This window comes from Carassius carassius, chromosome 4 (genome assembly GCF_963082965.1).
Source record: "Carassius carassius chromosome 4, fCarCar2.1, whole genome shotgun sequence".
NCBI lineage: Eukaryota > Metazoa > Chordata > Actinopteri > Cypriniformes > Cyprinidae > Carassius > Carassius carassius.
The window spans coordinates 26,350,550-26,370,106 of record NC_081758.1 but is presented as its reverse complement, the minus strand read 5'-3'; the positions used below and the strand labels follow the sequence as shown (position 1 = coordinate 26,370,106).

At 40.7% G+C, this 19,557-nt stretch overlaps 1 protein-coding gene across 5 annotated transcripts in view; it reads right to left on the bottom strand.

Annotated features, from left to right (window-relative positions):
* The window catches only part of LOC132139620 (disabled homolog 2-interacting protein-like), a 111,187-nt gene that overhangs the window by 77,090 nt on the left and 14,540 nt on the right, over positions 1 to 19,557 (bottom strand). Inside the window, exon 1 of one of the 5 annotated variants that reach the window (XM_059548110.1) lies at positions 10,580 to 10,707. The exons of 3 other annotated variants lie outside the window; for them this stretch is intronic. The gene's annotated coding sequence lies outside the window, so the exon portion shown is untranslated. Of the gene's footprint in view, positions 1 to 10,579; positions 10,708 to 19,557 lie in introns of those variants that run through there. One more of the 5 variants, XM_059548108.1, reaches the window with a different exon arrangement.

The following is a 19,557-nucleotide window of genomic DNA, read 5'->3' as shown; positions in this document are numbered from 1 at the left end:
AATCATTGGAGAGGGTTTTGGCAAATTCTGCACTGTGCACACAGCGCCATCTTCTGGAGACAAAAAAAGCCTGTTTGATTAATCCAAGGAACGAAGTCAAAGCAGATATGCATAAACACACCTGCACACCATTATATCCCCCTTATTCTGATTCTTTCTGTGTGTTGTTATGCTTTTGTCATCATGATTAACAGAACAAGACATCATAGGGTCAAATAAGCAAAGATTTAGCTCATGCACACTTATATAGAAAATAAAACTAAACTAAAACTAAAAAAGCTGAGGAAGAGCAATTCAAATGCTGATTTGATCCACTGGACAGCTTGTTTATGTCACCATCTGAGCAGGTATAATGAGTTTGGAGTCGGTAAGCAGCATAACTGTTTTCAACACTGATAAAAAATAAAGACTCTATAATAGGCATTTAAATGATCCCTGAAGGACTCTCAGTGGACTAAGACTGGAGTAATGGCTGCTGAAAATTCAGTTTTGCCATCACAGGAATAAAACACATTCAAACAGAAACAGCTAAAGTAATAATAATAATAATAATAATAATAATAATAATTCATAATAATTCAAAAATCATAGTTTTTATTGTATTTTTGATCAAATAAATTCAGACTTGGTAAGCATAAGAGACTTGTTTCAAAAACTGAAAAACTCCCAAACGTTTGCAATAATACATTACAGAAACCTAAAGCAGACAGACACAAAGAGTTAATCTAAAGAGTGTAACATCAGATCCCACTTTTGAAAACTTTTGAAAAACAACAACTGAAAAAAGCCAACTTCTCCTAAAAGAGATGCATTAAACATGCATTTAAAGGTGAAATGCTTCTCTGAAGGTCTGAAGGTTCCTTTTACCACTAGAGGGCACTATGAAAAATGTGCAAATATAACTCTGTGTGTTCCAAGGGCTCATTACCTAGCTACACTGATAAACAGCTGCCCATAGCACTACAGTGATACAAGCACTACGAAGAGAGACCTGTGGAGGCAGAACTCAGCTCAAACCAAACAACTGAATCAAATATGAAAACATACAGTTTCTCAAGAGCTCTCTTAAAATTGAAATAATCTGCTGTGACATTACTTCTGCCACTATAGCAGTAGTTTTGTTTTTTTATTATTTATTTATTTTTTACAAAAAACTTCTATTTATATGCGCACATGTGTATATCTGGTCTATATCTCTGAGGATCTAGTAAACAGGTGTCCCTTTCTCACTCTTGACTGCCTGTCTGTTATAATCAGATACAGTGAATGACTGATCAGTTTAAAAATCATCTTCATCTCTGCTCTTGAACTTTATATAAAGTTTAAACCCACCCTTCCTTTCTCAGGATTTTATTTTTAGACCTGGGGCATTAATCAGTTCCTATTTCTTCCTGGTTCTTCTCGCATCATATGCTTCTGTATAACTGTCACAAAGAAAGTCCAAACTTGACCCATGATCTGATCATGATGATCAGCACAATCCTGATAATCCAAAACCTGACTCAAAAAACAAAAACAAGTCTTTGGAAGAGTAGGGTAAACGGATTAAACCACTGTTGTTTCTTATATATGCTTCAAATAGCTTGTACATACAGTAGTGAGTTCATATGGCCTTTGCCTAATAAAACAAATATTAATCATTTTATAATAATAAAACATCATCATCATCAAAGGCCCCTTTTCAAAAAAATGTTGTTAAAAATGTATCAAATGGCTAAGAGTGTTCTTAAAATTTGGAGAGCTGGTAAATTTGGAGAATTTTGTGATGTGATGAGCTCATCAACTCCTACTCATCGAGCAGACTGAAAACATACATGGGTTCTGCAACAGATTGTGTGCTTCCTTGCCTGATAATCCTGTTTGTTTATTTGCTGTTGTTGCCTCTCTGTCAAGTCAGAAACAAATTTGTTTATCAATCCCCATTGCCCAAGGAAAAGCTGAAAGTGTGTGTATGTGTGTATCAGAACACACAAACAGAGAGCATAACCTGTAGAATGATGATGTCATCATTTGTTACACAGTATAAAAAAGAAAGAATGACAATAAACCCCAAATCCACAGACAGACTCACAGCAGCAGCTGACCCAGTTTTCTCAGCACAGTCTCCCCAAAGATTTTGTGTTGTTTTGAGGAGGCGTTCATTTAGGTGCCCGAATCCTAAACACTTCAACACTCTTACAAAAACAGCTTCAGGTTATACTAATAACAAGTCTCTTTATTTATATTTGTTGGGCAGACATTATTATTCTTTCTATAATGATGCACCTCACATTTAAAACCTGCAGGAAGCTGATTTTATATAGGCTAAATATATAAAATTGCACTTTTGTAGAATTACTTCAGTTTCATTCTAAGGTTTAAGGTTGGTCACACAGGTTGGATATAACATCTATCTATTAAATAACAACAAAAGAGAAAGAAGAAAAGAAGACGCTGTAAACATTTCAGCTTCTTCAATTAAACACACCGAGCTGCAGTCTTCCTTTATGAAATGTGTACACTCACTATTCAAAAACCTTCGCTCGTCACTCAGTATCTTTGAAATTTTAATTACATATCATCTAAACCCAGAGCAAAATCAGAGCAATCTTTTGTCTGTCTGTCTTTTCTTAATGCAGATAAGATGAAGAGCTTTGATAATCGGAGTCATGTATCAATATCTCTGACAGATTGTTATGCAATGCTCTGCAATATGGCAACAGTCCTGCACATGTGCTCACAGACACACTTGCACCTGTACACTCATACAAACAAGCCAGAGGCAAAAAGACACAATGCATCACAAAAGATCCTTGTGTGAATTAAGCTATGGTCATTATAGAAAAAGAGAAAACAGTAACATGATGCAAAGTTTTCTAGATTTATGTCCTTGGTAAAAGTCACAGAATAAAATAAGCTTTATTGTAGATCAGCCTTTTTGATTAGAAATTCACGCTTTTTTTAAATTGGTACCTGCTATAATTATTGTTTAAATATAATTTATAAAGTTGGTGCTTTAAACAGATGACAATGCTGCCTTGTTATTTATAACATCATGTAATATTAGTTCCCTGTCAAGGGAACTTCGAACTGCGTCCTCTGAGGGGACACTATGGGGGAACACCTCGTCGTGACCCATGTCTGAAGCATACTTTGAAAAACGCCAACGTGTTGGCCGGACGACAGCCTCTGACGTCACTACCAGCGCGACTATAAATACGCGCCTGTAGGACCCGTCACTTATCTTCTTCGTCTTCATTGACTGTTTTGTTTGAAGTGTGCATCTGAGAAACGACCAAAACGGTAAGAGCGATCTATTATTATTATCATCATGGCTTCCACTAGCAAGGCGTTTAGACAGTGTGTGCATCCGTGTCAGCGTTATCTGACACCCGATGACACACACACTCTTTCCATCTCTTGTTTGGGCGAAGAGCACGCGCGCAATGTCCTTGAGGGGGCAATCTGCGTGCACTGCGAGCGTTTTTCTGTGAAAAAGCTCCGCTCTCATTTGTCTCTCTTTTCGAGGAAAGAGGGACAGCCATCTGGATCCCGCAGCTCAGGACCCGCCGTTGCCGAGGCACGGAGGAGAATGAGCTCGTGGGGATCACAGGTGGATCTCGCTGAGGAGTGTAGAGAGGGACTTTCCCTTTCACACTCTCCGGCGGCGAGCGAGAGGGAACTTCGGGAGGAGGATGCGTTGTCATTAACCCATTCTGACACTGAAGTTAGTGCTCTGCTGGGTTCTACCCAGAAAGAGCAGGAGATGTCTGAGAGTGGCGAAGAAGCTGAGGCTAAGCCTTCTCAATCCTCCTGCCCTGCGTATGAGGAGCTGTTAGAGGTTATGGATCGCGCCACGGCAAAATTAGACTTGCCATGGAAGCGTGCCAGAAAGGTAACGTCATGAGGTCGCCTCGATGAGCGTTATTTGTCTGACCATAGCCCTCCAGCCCAGGTGAGCCTTCCATTCTTGCCTGACTTGCATGCAGAAGTCGAAAAGGAATGGAAGAGGCCGTTTTCCTCTCGCAGCCATCGGTTTCAGCATACGAGCGGTTCTTTCAGAGCGCTCCAGTACTACATACTGTTTTGAGACGCACTGTGAGAGCAGACATCCTGCTGAGGCAGGGGCTGAGGCTCGGGGAATGGCGCCTTCGCACCAAAGTGTTGAAGCAGAGTTGGAGAGGTTGGCCAGACATGGGTGGATCGGTTTTGCAGCTCGAGAGAGCATCACACTATCCCCTCTGGCTTCCTCTGACTCATCCAGCTCCATTGGGGGCTGGACGCCATGGTACAGGCATGGCCGAGGCTTCATCTGTACGTTCCGTCCTCCAATTGCTCTGCTCCCGGGCCTTTCCATCTACGAGCTGCTCTATCAGAGTTCCACGAGAGCCCCTCCTTAGAACAGTATTTGTAAATCCATGTTATTGTAAGTGTGCACGTGAAGTCTTTGCACACTTTCTGAAATCCACACTGTGGTAAGTTCGCACGCTAGTACTCTGCATTCTTTCTAAAATCCTATATGGTAAGGGCTTCGCGCGGCTGCTTCGTGCCCTTTCTTGAGTCAGTTAAAGCCCCGTTCATCTTGGGCACCACTCCACCTAGGTATCCGCTGATACCTATCTAGAACAGGACGCCGCCGCTACTAGAGTACTGTTGGGACAGCTCTTTTGGCAAGTTTTTGCGAAAGCTAGCAGTAGCCCCTGTGTGACAGGCAAAGACTTGGTCGAAGAAAGTGCCAGGTTCTTAGTCGTATCCCTTTAAAGGAATCTTTTGTGATTCCAAGCCTTCAGCTCTACCCTGGGCCAGGGCCCTACAGGTAAGTTGGGTATGTAGCTTAGGCCTTTGGCCGTAAGGGATAATGTCATAGACAGCCGTCGAACCGTCCCAGGGGCGACTCCCGTTGAAGTGGTAGAGTTGGTACTTAGTGTTTGCCATGATTCTGGTCTGCACTCCCCTCAGCATGGCGGCGTGGGTATACTGTTCCCCATAGTGTCCCCTCAGAGGACGCAGTTCGAAATTCCCTTGACAGGGAACGTCTCAGGTTACGAATGTAACCATGGTTCCCTGAGAGGGAACGAGACACTGCGTCCTCTAGCTCCCTGCCATGCTTCGGACGCAAGCTTCACGAAGAAGATAAGTGACGGGTCCTACAGGTGCGTATTCATAGTCGCGCTGGTAGTGACGTCAGAGGCTGTCGCCGGCCAACACGTTGGCATTTTTCAAAGTATGCTTCAGACACGGGTCACGAGGTGTTCCCCCATAGTGTCCCCTCAGAGGACGCAGTGTCTCGTTCCCTCTCAGGGAACCATGGTTACATTCGTAACCTGAGACGATTTATTTTATAGAGACATTTTTAGGACTTTTTTTATCAGATATATAGTCTGTCTGTAAGTTTCAAAAGCCAAAAAAATAAAATAAATAATAATAATAATTAAAATTTCAAATTAAATTTGATCTTAAAGGAACAGGTTGCACTACACTTGAAACAGTTGTGTTGCAACTGAAATGATGGAACTGTGCACAAAATAACTGAATGAATAGAAGCACTGAGCACTGTCACATGCTGGAGTCACTGATGCCGTGCAGGCAGAAAGAGATATCTGGTCACATTGCTGAAGCCAGCAAGTTCTCTGATGTCATTGTTTAAAGCATTAAGCAATGAAATATTCAGATACTGAGAAACTAAGTTACTGGAAGTTGAGTCAGTACTTCCAAAAAAAACAAAAACACATATAATGTTAGTTTTTCAGCACTCAGTACACAAATCTCAATCACAAGAATTTCAGCTTTGGGTGAGTTTCATATTTCAACTCTAAATTAGAGAAATAGATCTCAACCATGTTTGTTTATCACATACAGAATATCTGATTAATATTCATAAATATAGTCTCACTCCAGTAAAATATCATAGGAAATTTCAAATTCTTATTCTAAGTAAAAAGCAAAAGTTCTGCCACACATAAATATTTCACTTTGATGTATTTTTCTGGGGAGGATGTTAAGGAGACCTCAAACAGCTCGGTAGAAGCCTGAAACGACACTCAAAGACACACGTACACACACATTTGGATCATGGCTTAGCACTAAATTTTTATTACAAAATTACTGGACCAGACTTAGCAGCATAAGACATCTGACAAACTGGTCCTTGGCATTTGTTTTCAGCTGCACTTGATGTAGTGTTCACCTCTCAACAGGGCAAGTTCAGATCACTTGACAAAATCAGAGCACCTGAATTAACCTGCACCGCCACCAAACACCTGAGTCACACAGATGATTCGGTTCAACATGATGCTATTATATACTAGTGTGAACAAATATAACTTATACAAATTATTATAATTCATAATTATCATTTATAAAACGCTTCTGTTGTACTTATTTGTAAGTCGCTTTGGATAAAAGCGTCTGCTAAATGATTACATGTAAATGTAAAATAATTTAAATATAAATTAATAAAAAATAACACTTCCACACACACACACACACACACACACACACACACACACATATATATATATAATTTAATACTTTAATATAAAAATCAAATACATTCACATACAGAATTATATATTATATGCTTACAAAGTGTGTGTGCTTAATTATATAAATTACAATTAACCCTTATATTAAATGATAAATGACTATGCACCCCATAATTCCATTAAATGGGGTCAGATACTCCATACTGACTGCACAGCAAACACATTTCATGTAGAATAAATACACTTTTTTATGTAAACTTTAGCCAAACTTTTTACTCCTCATACTATGCAAACTACAGTATCCTTCCTACTAAGCATCTATGCTCTCTATGTTTGGAATCTCACTAGAAATGGCCAAACATCCCATGAAATCCACTTCATGAGGCCAATACTGGCTGACTGGAGCATGCCCTTTGTTTTACTATAGTGACAAGCTTTTTTTCTCAGCCTATTGTTACTGTCAGGGCTCATAACATACCACATGCCTCAATGTGTATGACTAAATGCCTGTCTGGGTGTTTGTTTGTCTATGATGAAGGAAGTCTGATGGCAGCAATGGAAATGATGCACATTCTTTAGTTTTCCTGTTGTGACCTCACACAGTTTTTACTTATTTTATTTTTTTAGTACAAACACTCCTTGAAGTACAAACACTCCTTGAGGAATTCAGTGTCTGCACTCTGACAGTCATCACTGAGTCAGAAACATGTGTAGAAGGCTGTATGTATTTGTGGAGTTGAGTGAACTACGCATGAATGTATTTTCCTGTTTTGTTCAAAGACAAACACACTGGGCATTGTGTGTATGTGGATGCCCAGGTCAAAGTGTCAAGCACACATCACTCACAGCATGACACAGCAGCGATCAGAGCTTCCTCTGCCTCCCTAACACACTGTTACCATGACAAGACAAACAATCTGCACTTCAGCTGCTGGGGAAAGTTTGTAGAAAGTACCTTGGATTTTGGTTCAAAATGGGGTTTTCTTAAAAAAAACACAGTTTTGGATAGAAATTTGTTTAGAGCACATCATAAAGCATTGGATTTGTTAAATACAAACAGATACTTGTCATCATCAGCTTGTGTGTGTGTACATGTGACTAACTCTTTCTTAACTCTTTCAGTAGCTCTGTTTTAGCGGAAATTCATTAACAGATTTTTTTTTTTACCAATCATGAAAGGATCAGATGACCAACCGATTGTTTGTAATGAGGCAAGAACAATGAGCTTCCTGTTTCACACACACACACACACACACACACACACGCACGCACGCACGCACACACACACACACACACACACACACACACACAGCTTGCCTTTTTTAGCTACATCTAAAAGTAGTTCAAGAAGTGATTTTGAAGAATGACAAATTCCACATCCTCTTCTTCAGCCAACATTAACAAGGCAAGTATTGTGAAAGTACATATACTACAGTGTGTGTAAATTACTAAAACTAAGGCCCCATTTACATCTAGGATTAACAAGTGCTTCAAATCCGGATAATATCTTGAGATGTTTAGGCAGATTACATTTAAACCTTACATTAGGTTGCATTAGTCAACTAGCAAATTTTGGAGAGAAAAAAGATGTCCTATTCAAAATGTTTTTGTTAAAAACACAAAAACAAACACACACACACACACACACACACACATTTAATATAACTCAGATTGGATCCGTCTGAGAAAAGAAAGTCATATACACCTATACCTAGAGAGCGAGTAAATCATTGTTTACCAATTTTCATTTTTGAGTGAACTATCCCTTTAAGTGTCACATGATCCTTCATAAAGAAAGTGACGTGACATACGGCCAAGTATGGTGACCCATACTCAGAATTCGTGCTCTGCTTTTAACCCATCCAAAGTGCACACACACAGCAGTGAACACACACCATGAACACACACCCAGAGCAGTGGGCAGCCATTTATGCTGCACCACCCGGGGAGCAGTTAGGGGTTCAGTGCCTTGCTCAAGGGCACCTAAGTCGTGGTATTGAAGGTGGAGAGAGAACTGTACATAAACTCCCCCCAACTACAATTCCTGCCGGCCCGAGACTCGAACTCACAACCCTTCGATTGGGAGTCAGACTCTCTAACCATTAGGTCACGACTTCCCCAAAATAATATAATAATATATATAATAATAAATAACTCTAACATGCTGACATGGTGCTCAAGAAACATTTCATATTACCAATGATGAAAACAGTTTTCATTGACATTGCAAACATTGTGTTCTTTTTTTACTGTCCCCAAACTTTTGAACAGTATTGTCAGTCATTTTGGATTAAAGTGTCTGTTGAATGCATAAAATGTAGTCACCAGAAACAGTAAAATTTGAGGAACGGTTCTGGTCAAAGCGTCGGGTGCTGGGTTGAGCTCTGACTGACAGATGCGGCACTGGAAACAGACGTGTGGAGAAGGGGATGGGAGAGTTTCACCGGATGAGGAGAAAGAGCGTGTGACAGGCAGTTAACATTCCACAGGTAAAGTCCCCTACTGAATAAACCCATAGTCATAACTCTCACATGAGGAAAAAAACTCTCAAACTACTCGAAACAGGTATTTTGCAAGTGAAATGAGAATGTCTTATCTAGACTCTCTTTCTGAGGATCTAGTTATTAATTTTCATTCATACCTTCAACTATTTAGACCATGATTGACCATACAGTACATATTGTCACAGCTGTGAAAGTACTGCATTATGCTGTTGTTTTTTCTCCCTGGCCTTCTGGCCATCTCTTTAGATTTATTCTGGTACAACAGGCAAATTTTAGGGATTTGCTGTTAGACAATGGTAGGGGCGTGGAACATATCTTAAAACATGTAGGTAGAAAGAAAAGAAAATTGCAGGCTGAAAGCAATCACTCTAGCATTCCCAAAAAGCCAGATTCCAGGGAATAGCTGGTGTGGAGCCTCTAGTGTAGTGTCCCCTTGCAATCCCTGCACTCTCCAAGCCCACTTCCTTCCCTTCAGCTGCAGCCTTACTCCCTGCCCTGTCTCAGTCTATTAATAAAGCAACAATGATCTATGAATACAGTCCTGCATGGTGTGCCCTGCAATGGTGTATTCATAAGCAGATGTTTAAAGCACTGGTGTGCATGTCACTCAAGCTCGACACAGACTGCATGTGCACATCCTGGTATATAGGAAAGCTTTTGTAATGTTGATGAATATAGTCAATATTAAAAATTTGTACTATTTGGTCAAATTAAAATGTAACTCTAAAAACTAAAACTCAACCTTTTTAAATGCTATAAGTGAATAAGCTATAAAACAATATAAAGTGCAGTATGAAAAATGGATATTAATTTAAAAAGTCTGCCAAAGATTACATTTAACAAAGTTATCAACATTTTGTGTTTGTTAAAATTTATTTTAAGTGAGCTTTAAATGACAGATGATCTATATGTAAACACAGAAGAAATTATCATAGACATCCAAAATAGACAGATAAGAATAAATATTATACATTTTGAACATATATGGCCAATATATTGAATATGTTGTGCATTCCTATTAGTGTGATTTTTTAAAATAAAAAAAAAATACAATAAATAAATAATAAGGCCCAGTGATAAAATAATGAAAAAACAAACAAACTTCATATTAGATTTCTATCATAAATTGCTTTCCAAAGCCACTTTTAATGTCTATTTAAAAAAATGTCTTTGACGAAATGTCAATTGATTTTATTTTAATAAATTAATGAACTGACCTCGCTGATTATAAATTATACTTAATGTCTTTGATATAGGTTCTCCAATTCTGAACTGCTCTCTGCTGGTGATAGATGTAGACCTTCACTAAGCAGAGACAAGTTTACAAACATCAGTTATAGTTTTGGGTTAACCCTATATTTAAAACTGTTCCTCTTAGATTTCCAATCAGAACGAGAAAGATAACTTTTACAATAACAAAACACTGCAGGAGGAACTTGCTGATAAAAACACTGAGTATGGCACGACTCCGGTCCACAACCCCAAAATGTTAAAGCACTCCCTCTAGTTTCTGGTAAGTTTTCACCTGTCCACATATACATACACACACACACACTCACACTAATCAGTGATCCACAATCCACGGCGGGAGAATGAAAAGTAATCCCTTACCTCAATCACTCCAACAGTGCAGAAACACCTCACACCATCACTTCATCAGCACATGGAGAGCCAACAGTAACACATCTCACTGTCCAGTACCAGTATAGCTACATCCAAACTCTTTCTTTTTCCTCTTTTTTCATTCTCACACACTCTTTCTAGCTGGAATAGTAGCTTTGTGTGTGAGCGAGAGTGAGTGTATGCTATTGCTAGACTCCGGCATTCACTGCAAACAGAATTCAGACCCTCCCCTTTACACAAGATCTAAGCCATGCGAGAAAAAGGGTGGGTGAGAGCAAGAGAGAGAGAGAATGGTGTAGGTATGTTATGTGTAAAAGAGAAAGCAAGAGGAAAAGGATCGTCTTTCCTTCATGGATTACAATTAATAGAAGCCCAAACAATATAGCACATTAAAAGCACATGCAGACATCTCTAGAAAAACAAAACTTTTCCAGGTCATTTTGTCATTAGGTATGTGTGTTTAAAAGGAAGAAAAGCACTCGTATTCCCCCTTTCCACTACTCCTCTCTTCTCGCACTATAGACGACACACACACACATTCACACGTGGCTGTGTAAGGGAATGCCGTTGTTCATTGACACCCTTAGGGCAGAAAGAGGGTGGGATCAAGAGCAGGGAAAGCAAAATTCCAGACGGATACTGGACCAATCAGACGTCAGGCTGTGGTCGAGAAGGCAAAGACATCAGGACTGGGTTCTACTACAGTCGAGAAGCAGCACACTACACAAAGAACAGAACAGAAGCCAAGCTCCCATTAAAAAATCATTACACGCTCATAAAGCTTAGAAGAAACCAATGTGTGGAGGACTCTACACAACAGTAAGTCCAAGCAGGGACGTCACTAGAGATTCATGGACAGGGGAGCTAAGCATCTTTTAGTGAGGTCTCCCCCAAAAAACTTTTTTAAAGCCTAGATTTTTTTTTCCAATGATGTATTTTTAATCTAACAACGGGTGTACAGTGTATTGAAAAAAGAGTATTTTTGTTCAATTTTGGCTATTTTTGTTCAAGTCTACCTGTCTCATAGTTTGTGTTAGATCTAATGTGACTGACTTGGATTATATGCAAATAAAGAAATTAAAGTACACTCTGGTTCCATCCATCTAGCACCAACAAAAGGAACAAAAAAGTTGTTCTATGTACCCTAAATATTTTTAGTTTGAGAGAGAGACAGAGAGAAATCAGAGCAATGAGAAGACATGCTGGTCCTATTGTACCATAATTCATTTTTTGTTTTGTTTAATTTTACCCTTTTGTAGGGCCCTATTATTCCCATGATGCAAAAAAAAAAAAAAAAATGCAGACGAGACTGGAGTCCAGTCATAAAAATGTGATTTACAGCATAAAACTCAATGTCACAGAATTTTACAAAAAAAAAAAAGTTCAAAAGTAGCGCTGTACAATTAATCAAATGTGATATGGACCAGTGTCTGTGAATATTAAGCTGCAAAAGACTGCTATTTAAATATGCATGCATGTTCTGTGGATGTCTGTTTGAAGGAATGGTGTGTTTTTGTCCACATACTCAAGCATGTGTGATGCTCATGTTGATTTCAGCGTCTGCAGTGTCACTACATGAGGACAGTCACAGTCACATGAACTTCCTCTCCAGAGCTGCTATGAGCAGCATTTCACCATTCATTTCATTTAATAAAAACTAGAAACACAGAAAAGTGTTTCACTACAATCCCCCAAAATGAAAGAAATGAAGACATATATTTCAAATGTATTTAAAGTAATTAGAATACTATTATTTTTATTATAATAATTTTAATATAATTTATTACAACATTATTAAGAAATATCACCCAATTTGTATCTATGTTTTAATTTAAACATCTAGTGCAGTACATTTTTGCCTAAAAAAGATGACAAATTTTTGGATGTGAAAAATAAAGTCATTGTATGTGGTGAAAAATTGGAAATTGACACTGCCAGAACTTTTTTTGGTTTTAATAAATATTTTTTTTTTCTTCTCAGTTGCAGACATTAGGATTCTATCTTACATCTAATGTTATTAAATGAATGTTTATTGCATAATTTCAGTATGATGTGTGTTACCATGATGCTGCTTGTGTGAATGACACAGTGTGCACCTTCTATATAAAGTATTTCCCTCCTCAGCTTGTGGAAAAGCTGTTTGTTGTGAGCTTTGATTCATCATGTGACTTTCTCATCAACACCTGTTTTTGGTGGTTACAACACCTGTTTTGTGGGCAACCACAGCTGCTGGTATGTTACTGTAAATGTCAGTTTTATTGCGATCTGCTGAAAAGCACTCATTCCTTTCAGTAATATAAAAGTTGCTTTAGTATGTATATTGTTTATTTTAGTAGAATTTATTATAAATAATTCTAAATGTATTAATATCTGTACATATTTTATATATTTGTATTGTTTTATATTATAAATAACTATAAATAACAATAATAATAATAACAATAATTATTATTATTATTATTCGATTATTTTATAATTAGTTTTTAATAAGGACACTGCACCTTTATAGTGCTGATTTCACATCCTATAAAGAGGTCATTCACACACAGAAACTGAAGAATAAGAAAAAAGTTAGGAAAATGAGGGAAAAATGATTTTATAGAAATGAGTCTTTCATAGCTTTCAAACATCACATAGTAGGGGTGTAACATTACACATATTCGTACCAAACTCTCAATATCTTGCGTTCTCCAACAAGGCTCATGACAGATGCTTGACATGGTTAAAAAATGTTGTTGCCCAAAAAAATCAGAATGGCATTCCACACTGGATCTACGAAAGGACAGAATTCAATAACTTCTACAACTCAGCTCTCACCTCAGTTCTGCATTTTCATCAGCTAAACAATAAAGAAAAACAGTTCAGATGAAAGATGGACTCTGTTCACTTGCTGCTACCAAAAGTGATTAGCTCCTCATGTGTGAAGCGCTTAGTCATACAAGTTCTTTTCACCAGGATCCAAATCAATGCCTGCTCCATTCAATAGCGCTTAGACCACTAAACAAAAGTGTCTTCCCAAGCCTTTTGATCTCAGCATGTACAACGGATTGGAATTTGAAGAGTCCCTTGCAGCGATGCTATTTCTAAACACATGCACACAAAGCTACAGAGCTCAACGTGTAAAGCTATATTTTAATGGGACTAGTTTTCCAGGAGGATGTTAGGTAAATTTGTGTTTCATAATATACTTTGTCTTTTAAATAATCTGAATGGAACACTAATCAGTCAAATCAGTCTCTAATTTATCAGCTACATCAGACATTTGATCATTGAACTCAGGATTTATAAGGTACCATCTTTCCCATCTTACCATCTTTTCTCCGTATACATTCTCTCCAGAGCTGTCATTCAGTTATGGCAATAGGCATTTTGTTTCACAACACGCTGTAAGCAGTGGGCCAATAACAAAGGACTGGGCCATCTAACCAATCAGAGCAGAGTAGGCTCACAAAAAGGAGGAGCTTAGAAAGCCTGATTATTCTATTTACATTTTTTTTTTTTTTTTGTACGAATCGTTTACGAATCATTGAAAAATGCGGGAGAAATTAAATGTATATTATGAGAAAATGAAAGTGGGGGGTGGTGTTAGCGCAGTGGATAAGACGCATGCCTGTGGTGTGGGAGACCCGGGTTCGAATCCACTGTGAACCGCCAGTGTGTCCCTGAGCAAGACACTTAACCCCTAGTTGCTCCAGAGGCGTGCGACTTCTGACATATATAGCAATTGTAAGTCGCTTTGGATAAAAGCGTCAGCTAAATGAATAAATGTAAATGTAAAGTGTTTTTGATCTTGCTTGCATGTAAACCTGCTGTAGGAGCCTCCCAAAACAACCTTAAAAATGGCATAATATGGGCACTTTAAAATATAATTTATGCTTGTTATGGCAAAGCTGAATTTTCAGCATCTTTACTCCAGTCTTTAGTGTAACATGATCCTTCAGAAATCATTCCAATACACTGTTTAGTGTGCAAGAAACTTCATCATTATCATTTAAAACTAACTAAATAAATACAAATATATAATAATTTTGTGGAATCCATGGCACCTTTTGCAGGATTCTTTGATGAATATAAATTTCAAATGAACATCATTTAAAAAAAAAATTTTTAGTCAATGTAATGCATCCTTGCAGAAGTATTATTTTTTTCATATCGTTCCAAACCTTTATGATTTCCTCTCTTGTATGGAACACAAAAGATGATATTTGACATTTGATATTTTTGTCCACATAGTCTAAGTCAACGAGTCCAAAACTATATTTCTTTCTTTGTAAGAATATGTGAAATAGCAGACTACAATGCAGACAAACGCACCCAGAGACACAGATGGTTATACTGTAAATGCTGCAGCTTGTCATTTTAATGAGTTTCAGGCCATAAAGTTTCGGATTTAGTTTAAGTTGCTACTATAACTGAGATTTAATTGAAAGAAAACAATATTATTTCTTTTTCCTTCGCAATATTTTCTTCTCAGTGTTACTTTTATACAAGGCAGGAAACATCTGATTGCTGCATCTCCTATGAACTCTGAGTCTCTCTTCTCCTTCACACACAGAAACACACACTCACGCAGCAGGGTTCCCATCACCAACAAACAAACTGAAGCTCTACATATGTTTTCAGATCAGAGAGCGTCTTCGGAAAACAGACTAGAGCTCTACAAGCTCCATGCCAAAACCCTTGAGACATTTAAAAGCCTGTGAATGACACAATCCTCCATTGTTTTGTAACAAAATTTCTCTGCGACAAACTTGTCTGTTCAAATTCACTTCAATGATATATTACAGCTTCCACCACTCATTCTTAAGTTCTTTTATTTTATTCAAGCTATGAAACTGTGATTCACACTAACTCTTAAAACCTTTAATCAACAGAATTAGGGGTGCACAATAAATATCCGCTTCTCTATAGGAAATCACGTCAAGTGATGGAATTTACCGCTGATTAGAGAACTGGCTTAACTGACAAGATGAGCATTATTTATTGGCCGATATTAATCATGCACTCCTAAACAGAATCCAAATGTAGGTAATATCTTTTGCGAACAGTCTACGAACATCAAAGGGTCCAAAGTTCCAGAAATTCATGACATATGCCATTGCTGAAGAATCGTACTTATTCTAAAAATAGAAAATTAAAAAACAAATAAAAAATTTTTTTTAAGATGAAATGAGTAGTACTACTGAATCTTTTTATGCATTCAACTAGGTAAAAATGATATAATGATGTTGTCACGCTTGTAGAAGTTAGGCACATGAAGACGAAGGTAATCCAATATGACATTTAATAATAACCCATTATGATGAAGATCCATTCAAAACACAGGATAACACAAACAGCATGAGGATACACAAATAATATCCGGCGTACAATGAACTGAGGAGGGAGACTAAATACACAACAAATGTAATCAAGGGAAAATTGAACAGGTGAGGAGCTAATTAACTACTAAGGAGACACATGAGGGAATAAATTGAAAGGCAATAGAACTTAACAGGCAAGATGACCAAGCTCAGTACAAACAAAGAATAAAAAGGTCCATAACTGTGACAGATGTAAACGACTTGCTATTAACTTGCTATTACTATTAAAAGAAAACCCTTCCAATTATGCACTAAGGATCAACAATCATCATTCTAAACTGATGACTCATATTTAAAAAATGTAAATCCTACAATCACCTATTAAAAATGCATTTTGATTATTCTGGAGCTCCTGCAGCAATATTCTATGCAATCTGATCCCTTATTTCAGTTTGTTATTCTCCAGAAATGAAAACTGGTTTGCATAAATGGAAGGTTGCCCAGATGGAGATTAGATTTGTTTCTGAAGAAGAATGAGATAGCACTGCCACACTGAAGCAGACCAGTGTTGATTAAACCCCTCTTTTTCTCACTCTTTCACTCACTATCTCTGCTTATTACTAAGCAACATCGCAAAAGTTTTTCGTTTCACACAGACTTTTGACTTTTGAAGAATATAAATTTCACAGTGCAGCATATGCACAAACGCAACACATGGACACATAAAAATAACTTTATAAAAAGTTTCAAATACAAGCATACTTGGCACACATACAAAGACATTGCTGCTGGACAAACAGATGGTGGCAAAGGATTCTAGAGAGTCTTAATAAGACGGTAGCAAAGGCTGAAGGATAGAACATCAAACTTGATCTGTTCCCTTACTGTTCTCATGGGCTTCTGTAACAAAACCTACTTTGAGCAACTCTAGAGACAAAGCATGAAACTTTCTTGTAAAGAAACACCCAAAAGACTAAAGATAATATAAAGACATTCTTTCCACCAGATATTCAGTTAGATGGGAGCACACATACACATGCTCTTTTGTCTTTGGTCTAATAATTAGAGTCCCCTCCAGTCAAAGCAGAAAGGAGGCAGTTCCCATAGGCCAGAAGTCACTCAGAGAGAATTACTGAGAGATTCTCTTGTTTATCACTTCGGGAAAAAATTTAGTAATCCTCCCACCCTCCCTTCCTCCCTCTCCTGCTCCACTTGCTCTCTCATCTCCTCAAAGAAAAGGAAGAGTGAAGTAGGACGACAAACATCCAGACCTATTTCCATCTCAATGATAGCAAGGGATTCTGTGTTCTACCTCTTAAGAAATGACTTTCTCTCTCTCTTCAAAAATGTTTTAAAGACCCCACGAGGTTGGAGTTTAGTTGCTTTTAGTCAACGTTCATTTGCTTTGAAGCATATTCTGGAAGTCTAGTATGGAAGATAGTTCCATTTAAAAAATTGACTTTCTCTTCCAGGAAAGCAGTGTCACGATCGGTGTTACGGAAAACACAGGAGAGAGAACCAATTGCGAGTACGTCTTTAATAAGGGGTAATCCAAAGAGAATACACAGTCCAGGCATGAGTCGTAACCAAAAACATCCATCCAAACATAAACCAAACAAGAAGACAAGGCAAGGGCAAGAACTGACGGACATGAATTAACATTCAACATTAAACAAGGACTCCGTGACTAAGACTCAGACAGACCAGGTATAAATACACAAAAGGATTATGGGGAAACAGGAGACAGGTGGGGAACAATCAATTAACTAAACAAGGAGGAAGGTGACCAAATAAGGAGACAGGAAGTGATAATATGATAAACACCGTGGGAACTGAGGACACCTAGTGGGAACCCAGGGAACACAACCCAGACACTGTGACAGTACCCCCCTTCTACGGAGCGGCTCCCAGACGCTCCAAGACAGACACAAAACAGAGACCAGGAGGGAGGCGGACAGGTGGAGGCTCAGGGGGAGGGACGGAGGGCCAGAAAAGAAAAACATGGGGAACAGGCACCAGAATGTAAACACAACACAGAAAGACCAGGAGGGAGGAGGACCGGAGGAGGTTCAAGGGGAGGGACGGAGGGCCAGACTAACAGAAAGGAACAGGGACAGACATTAACCCAAAAACAAAAGGAAAAAACAACATGAAGCCCCCCAGGGCGGAGCAGACGACCACCACACCCTTGTGGTCAAGGCCAGAGTCCTCCAGGGCGGAGCGGAAGACCACCACAACCGTGTAGTCAGGGCAAGCGCCCCCCAGGGCGGAGCAGAAGACCACCATGTCCGTGTGGTCAGAGCAGAAGCCTCCCAGGGCGGAGCAGAGGACCACCACGTCCTCGTGGTCGACGCCAGAGTCCCCCAGGGCGGAGCGGAAGACCACCACAACCGTGTAGTCAGGGCAAGCGCCCCCCAGGGCGGAGCAGAAGACCACCATGTCCGTGTGGTCAGAGCAGAAGCCCCCCAGGGCGGAGCAGAGGACCACCACGTCCTCGTGGTCGACGCCAGAGTCCCCCAGGGCGGAGCGGAGGACCACCACAACCATGTAGTCAGGGCAAGCGCCCCCCCGGGGCGGAGCAGAAGACCACCATGTCCGTGTGGTCAGAGCGGAAGCCCCCCAGGGCAGAGCAGATGACCACCACGCCCCTGTGGTCGATGCCGGAGTCCAACAGGGCGGAGCAGAAGGCCACCCAGTGACTTGACCTGACTCTGAAAGGTCCACGAGGATCTGACTTGACTCTGGAAGGTCAACAGGAACTAGCCCTGACTCTAGACCGGTCTCGGAAACCGCATCGGGAGTGGCCTCGGGCACCGCCTCGGCATCGGGCGCCGCCTCGGCATCGGGCGCCGCCTCGGCATCGGGCACCGCCTCGGCATCGGGCACCGCCTCGGCCTCTGGAACAGCATCGGCCTCCGGAACAGCATCGGGCACCGCCTCGGCCTCCGGAACAGCATCGGGCACCGCCTCGGCCTCCGGAACAGCATCGGGCACCGCCTCGGCCTCCGGAACAGCATCGGCCTCCGGAACGGCATCGGGCACCGCCTCGGCCTCCGGAACAGCATCGGGCACCGCCTCGGCCTCCGGAACGGCATCGGGCTCCGGAACGGCATCGGGCACCGCCTCGGCCTCCGGAACAGCATCGGGCACCGCCTCGGCCTCCGGAACAGCATCGGGCACCGCCTCGGCCTCCGGAACAGCATCGGCCTCCGGAACGGAATCGGGCACCGCCTCGGCCTCCGGAACAGCATCGGGCACCGCCTCGGCCTCCGGAACAGCATCGGGCACCGCCTCAGCCTCCGGAACACCATCGGGCACCGCCTCGGCCTCCGGAACAGCATCGGCCTCTGGAACGGCACCGGGCACCGCCTCGGCCTCCGGAACAGCATCGGGCACCGCCTCGTTCTCCGGAACGGCATCGGGCTCCGGAACGGCATCGGGCACCGCCTCGGCCTCCGGAACAGCATCGGGCACCGCCTCGGCCTCCGGAACAGCATCGGGCACCGCCTCGGCCTCCGGAACAGCATCGGCCTCCGGAACGGCATCGGGCACCGCCTCGGCCTCCGGAACGGCATCGGGCACCGCCTCGGCCTCCGGAACAGCATCGGGCACCGCCTCGGCCTCCGGAACAGCATCGGGCACCGCCTCGGCCTCCGGAACAGC